Below are 6,384 nucleotides of genomic sequence, written 5' to 3' on the forward strand. Positions count from 1 at the left end.
TGAAAAATTTGGTGACTATTCTGAGAAATTAATGGGATGATATCAACAGCGGAAATGACAAAGGGTAGATAAGGTCTGAATGAGAACAAGTCAATGAGAATTTCCCAGACTAAATGGAAAAGAAGAAAAGAATCCTTTTGAAGACTTTGGTGCCTGTAGTGATACCAACCTTGTAGTCTAGGTATTAGTAATTTTTGTTTCCTTTCTTTTTTTTAGTTAGTTTGGATACAGCTGTATTTGTGGAACATTTAAAAAAATGCTTTGGATTTTATTGATTTTTCTCTATTGCTTTTCTCTTTTTATTTTCATTATTTATGCTCTTTTTGTTTTCTATCATCTCCTTTCTTTACATTTAATTCACTTTTTACATATATTTTAATTTTTAGATGAAAACTTAGAATATTGATTGAGACCTTTCTTCTTTTCTGATAGAGGTATTTAGTGAGAAAAAATTCTGCCTAAATCTGCTTTAATTGCATCTCACACATTTGATATATGTTCATTTTTGTGCTGTTCAAAATATTTTCTAATTTCTCTTGGGACTTCTTGTTGTTGTTATTTGGAAGTGCATTTTTTTTTTTTTTTGGAAGTGCATTTAATGTCTTATTTGAGCATTGTACAGGGATCTTTCTATTGATTTCTAGTTAAATTTGATTACGGTCAGAGTGGCAAACTTTAATTGATTTCAGTTTGTTTTTAATTTGCTGAGATTTTTTTATGGTCTATTATATGATTGGCCTTGGTGAATGCTTTATGTGCTTTTGAAAATAATACATGGTTTGGTCAGATGTTGCAAAATGTACCATAATTAAAAATTGGTTGATAGTGTTATTCAGCTCTATTTTATCCTAGATTTCATGTCTAATTTTCCTGTCAATTGCAGAGAAAGGAGTGCTAAAATTTCCTGTAATGGCAAATTTGTTTACTATTCCTCTTGTTTATATTAGTAGTTATATCACTTATATTTTATGTAGTTATTGATACAAATATAGATCCACCATTTTGTTATTTGTTTTCTGTTTGTCCTCCCTCCACACCCTCATTCACCATTTTGTTCCCTCCTTTGGACCATTTTCATTTTTTATTCCAAATTTAATCTACCCCTTTACTTTTTGCTGTGTGTTTTCATATTTTCCTTTTAGTTGTTACTCTAAGGATCATATTATACACACCTAATGTATAGTCTACTTAGACTTATGATTTACCACTTCAAAAAGTATATATAGGTCTTACTTTTGTATCGACTCAACTTTAGTTTTCATGTGTAATGTATTTTATACCTTGAGGCCCACCAGAAAAACCTTGTAACGTTTGCTTTCATGCGTATTTTTAAGAATTTAAAAGACTACAGGCAGTTTTTTGCATTTATCCAGCTTTTTATATTTATGGTGAATTGTTAACATTTCTGTCGCTCTTCATTCATGAAACTCCATGTTACCCTCTGGTATCATTTCCTTTCATCCTGAAAAACTTCCTTTATTTATTATAAAGCAGACACACTGCTGACAAATTCTTTTAGTTTTCTTTAATCTAAAATGTCTATTTGTGTCTTCTTTCCTGAACTGTGTATTCACTTGGTATAGAATGTGTTCACGTTTGCTTTCTATCAGCACTTTAAAAATATTGCCTTATTGTCTCCTATCTTCTAGGTCGTTGATGTAAAATCTGTATTTATTCAGGGACATTCCTGTTTATAGCATTTATATTTCTACCCTAGAGGCTTAAAACATCTTTTTATTCACTTTTGGATTTCTGATGTTTTAGCGTGATATATCTTGGTGTGCTTTTGAGTTTATCCTCTTAGGAGTTTGCTGAGCTTCTGGAATCTGTAATGTATGTCTTTCACCAATTTGGGGATGTTCTCAACCATTATTTTTTCAAATACTTTTTCTGTACCCAATTTCTTTCACCTCTCCTTCTGGGACTCAAGTGACACAAATGTTAGATCTTTTGAAATTGTACAAATCTCTATGGTTTCATTTAATGTTTTTTAGTTTTCCTTTTCTTTCTGTTCTTCAGATGGGATGATTACTATTGATTTATTTTCCTTTCTCTGTTGTCTTCATTCTGCTATTAAGCCCCCTAGTTATATTTCATGTATTTTAGTTTTGGGTTCTAAAATTTCCATTTTGTTCCCTTGCATAATATCTATTCAGTGCAAAATATCCTTTCAACATTTATCTTTCCATTTATTTCAGGAGTATTCAGCTTTACTTCATGCAGCACAGGTATGATGGCTACTTTAAAGTTTTTATCTGAAAATCAACAATTGAATCATTGGAGATTGACTTTTTTTTTTCTTTTTTAAGATTTTATTTGAGGAAGAAAGAGAGAGTGAGAGGCAGAGAGAGAGGGAAAAGACTCCTTGCTGAGCAGGGCCTGACAAGGGGCTTGATCTCAGGACCCTGGGATCACGAACCGAGCTAAAGGCAGATTTTTAACTGACTGAGCCACCCAGGCACTGCCGAGGGTTCATTTTTTTTTTTTAAAGAAATGGGATTTAATTAATTGATTAGATAGATTTATTTAACTTACTAGATACCCTTTCTTCTTCATGTGTCAAGTATTTTGAATTATATCCTGGGAATTTTAAATATATTATGAGATTCTGGAGGCTGAAAAAATATTTTTTGATCATACTGATTTGTTCATTCTTGCAGGCAGTCAACTCAGCTCACAATTAACATGGGCAGCAATTCTAATGTCAGTTCAGTTTTCGAGCAGTGCGCTAGGCTATCTGGGTTCACCATACACATATGACACTCCAGGGTTAGTCTGAGACATGGGTGGTAATTTATGTCATGATTTTCTTCTGATAGCCTTTATGGTGTTTCTTATGTTTTCTTACATGTATGCACAGTTCATATGTAAACCTTTGACTTGTGTTAGACCTTGCATGGTGTTAGAGGCGTCTCATATCCAGCTGTCTCCACTCAAGGATTTCTCCATATCCTGCAGGTATCAGGGACTCATTTTCACAGTTATGAGTGATAATTTTGGTTTACTTTGTTTTGTTTTTGGATTTTTCAACATATAGGAGAGAAGAAAAGAGGAAAGATGAAAAGCAGAACAGGGACCCCTCTCAGACTGTTTGACTTTTTCTAGTCCTCTAGCCAGGAAAACAAAACAAAACAAAACAAAACTTAGACTTTTTGTTTTCTATGTCTCATTTAGAGTTCATTACTTGGGCCAATGTTAGGACAAAGCCAAACAATAAAGGAGAAGACAGTAAATAAAGAGGAAACTCCCCCACAGAATGGTTCATTCTTCAAAAGCTAATTTCTCTCCCAAATCTATCCACTGTTCTTTATTCTTTAACCTCATGTAGTTGCTTTTGAAAAATGTCCCACAATTTTAATTGAGATCAGTGCAAGAAATGGATTTATATGTAGTTATTCCATCTTAGCTGGTCCTGGAATGCTCTCCTGAGGTTTTAATTCTGGTATTTGTATTTCTGTCTGGAAGTTCTGTTTTGGGTGATTTTTAAATCTTATTTATTTATTTTTTTTTGATTTTTAAATCTTATTATGTAGTCTTTATACTTTCTTGGTCGCTCTAGATAATGTTCAAGTTTGTCATCTACTTTCATTAGGGGACAAAGTCAATTTGCTAGAATATCCAATCTCTATGCTACTTTTCTTCTCATTATGAATAGTTCCAGTTCATATTCAAGGTATTTTTCCTGCTGTGCCTATAGATATTCCACTGCTTGCTAGTCTTTGTTTGAAAATGATATTCCAGGGCAGCCCAGGTGGCTCAGCAGTTTAGCGCTGCCTTCAGCCCAGGGTGTGATCCTAGAGACCTGGGATCCATTCCCGCATATGGCTCCCTGCATGGAGTCTGCTTCTCTCTTAGCCTGTGTCTCTGTCTCTCTTTCTGTCTCTCATGAATAAATAAGTAAAATCTTAAAAAAAAAAAAAGAAACTAATATTCCAGCAGTTGGAATAAACTCAAATGAAGTTCAAGATTTGAGAATCACTGGCCCACCTACTTCATGTGTGACTGTGTAACAAATCCATGTGAAGGTTGTTTAGGCCTATTCCACTCCACCCTCCTGCTCCATTTATTCTTCCCTTGTTCACCCTACTCTGTGGGTAGTCACAGCACCATTTACTGCAATTTCAGTTGAAGTTAGGTTATGGAAAACAAGTGTAGAGTTGGTTTGCCTTTACCCCAACAGGTGCAACTTTCTGTGTTTTCCCATGAAAATGGTAAAGGTCTTCCAGAGCAACACCTAACTTGCGTGGGTACTAGATTTTGATCTTTGCTCCCTAGCTCACAAATGTGTGTTGTAGAGATGGATGTATTCAGAATGAAAGTTACTTTTCTGTTTGTTATTCCACCTACCTCTTTGGTCAGACTTTGAGTCCAAACTCAGCCTACATGTTTCTTGTTCTCCTTTTGTATCTTTAATATGTGCTTATTAATCCAACATTTTAATTATTTACAATAGGTTTAAAAAAATAACTGTCCACCAAAGTAAACTGGAACTCTTTCAACCAAGGCTCTTTAGGGACAGATTTTAATTTGTTAGAATCCTCAATGCTCATCAGTACCCATCAACTATATGAAGTATCCCTCCCTTAGGGCATGACAAAATCATTTAATAATTTATACTCATGACAACATCTCTTTTCATTATGCAAGTTATGTTTAACTAAGCAAAAATACCACATGAAAAAGTTATGCCACAGGGTTTTATATCTCCCAAACAATTCTGAGTATATAAATCCTATGCCTCTGAAAGTATGTGCCCCAAATAGGTTTTTATTCTTTTTTCAGCTTTGAATTACTCTTTTTATTCACATTCCTCAAAGATAATTTAATATTCAGCTTAAAGTATAATTTGCTAATAAGTACTAAAGACTACAATTGTTAGTGAGCTCTATTACTGAGGATGTATTAAATCAAGTGAGAAGGGAAACAAATTAATGAATCTAATTGTTCTCCACTCCAGGCAGTAGTGTTCAGAGGTTAACAAATCAAGCAAGATTTTCACAAAGAGACTGAAAAAAGGGGGCTTTTAATGTAGTCATAAGTATGATGCCATGTGACATCTGAAGAACCCATGGGCCACTTTTAATTACTAGAAGACCTCACAGCTCATCATCTAATAGATTCCTAGTTCTCATTTCTGTCAAGAGACTTTGATGTCATGCTTACAATTTTATGGCTTAAAATCTTTGCTAATGCCCATATTCACTTATTACAAACTTTATTAACATACACATTCCCAAATGGTCTCCAATTTAGTTGCCATTAATTAACAACAAGATTAACTAAAGGACATATTAGAAAACAAAGAGTGTGCTAAGTTCCATAACCAGAGAGAATAAGAGCTTACAATGAGAGCTTTTCAAAAAGACCATAAGTAGCAAAAGTCAAGAGATCAATGGTCATTATCTAATAAATTAGATACTAAAAATGAAATTGTTAAAGTTCATTTTGGAATTAAAAAATGCTAATCCACTTCATACAAAAATTTTAAATGCCTGTTTGGTTAGATGGAAAATATATTTAGTATGTGCTAAATAATTTATAAATGGATGAATGATTCTAATATCCTTAAGAGAAAAATTTAATTCCCCTTTGATTACTTTATTATGTGTGCAATAAAGTTCACAGGGGGAAACCTAAAGTGCATAGATCAGAAAGAAAGACATATGTAGTAAAGGAAGATAGTTATAGGCAAGATGCATAAATATTTTTTAAAAAGTTAAATATTTAATTTTTATGTTATGGAGATTTCAGTGTTCTATGGATATTTTAATTTTTAAATTAATGCTTTACATAGTTTTGAATTCAATAATTTATTACAGTATTTCAAATAAAGTTTCTAATTATCATCAAATATATTATCATTAAATAACCAAATCATTTTATTTTGTTTCACTTTATTTTTTAATTTTTTTAAACAACACAAATCATCTTAAAATCTTGTCTTGAAGCATGGATAAAATTGTTTTTCCTAAAAACTATGGTTATTGAATTATTGATCTCACTCGTGGTCATTATTTATAGTTTCTTAGTACTTAATTAAATCCATTCATGTACAATCACAGATTTGGAAAAAGGAAAAAAAAAAGTAGAGGTTTATTCTGTCAGAATCTAAATATAGCTCTTTCTATATGAATTTCATGTTGAACAATAAATTTGGCCTTTTCATCGGTGTGTCAATTATTTTATTGAATAACCATTTATGGAGATTTTTAGTGTATGAATCACTAAATCAAGGACTGGAGATAAAAGGTGAATAAGAAACAGCACTGCCCAAAGCTCAGAAGTGAAAAGTATATAACAAGGACAATTGGAAGTCCAAAAGTCAGAAATGTTGGAATGGAGATTGCATGAAAAATCTCAATGCAAAGGGTAGAAAATGAGGAT

Source organism: Canis lupus, chromosome 21 (assembly GCF_048164855.1).
Source record: "Canis lupus baileyi chromosome 21, mCanLup2.hap1, whole genome shotgun sequence".
Lineage (NCBI taxonomy): Eukaryota > Metazoa > Chordata > Mammalia > Carnivora > Canidae > Canis > Canis lupus.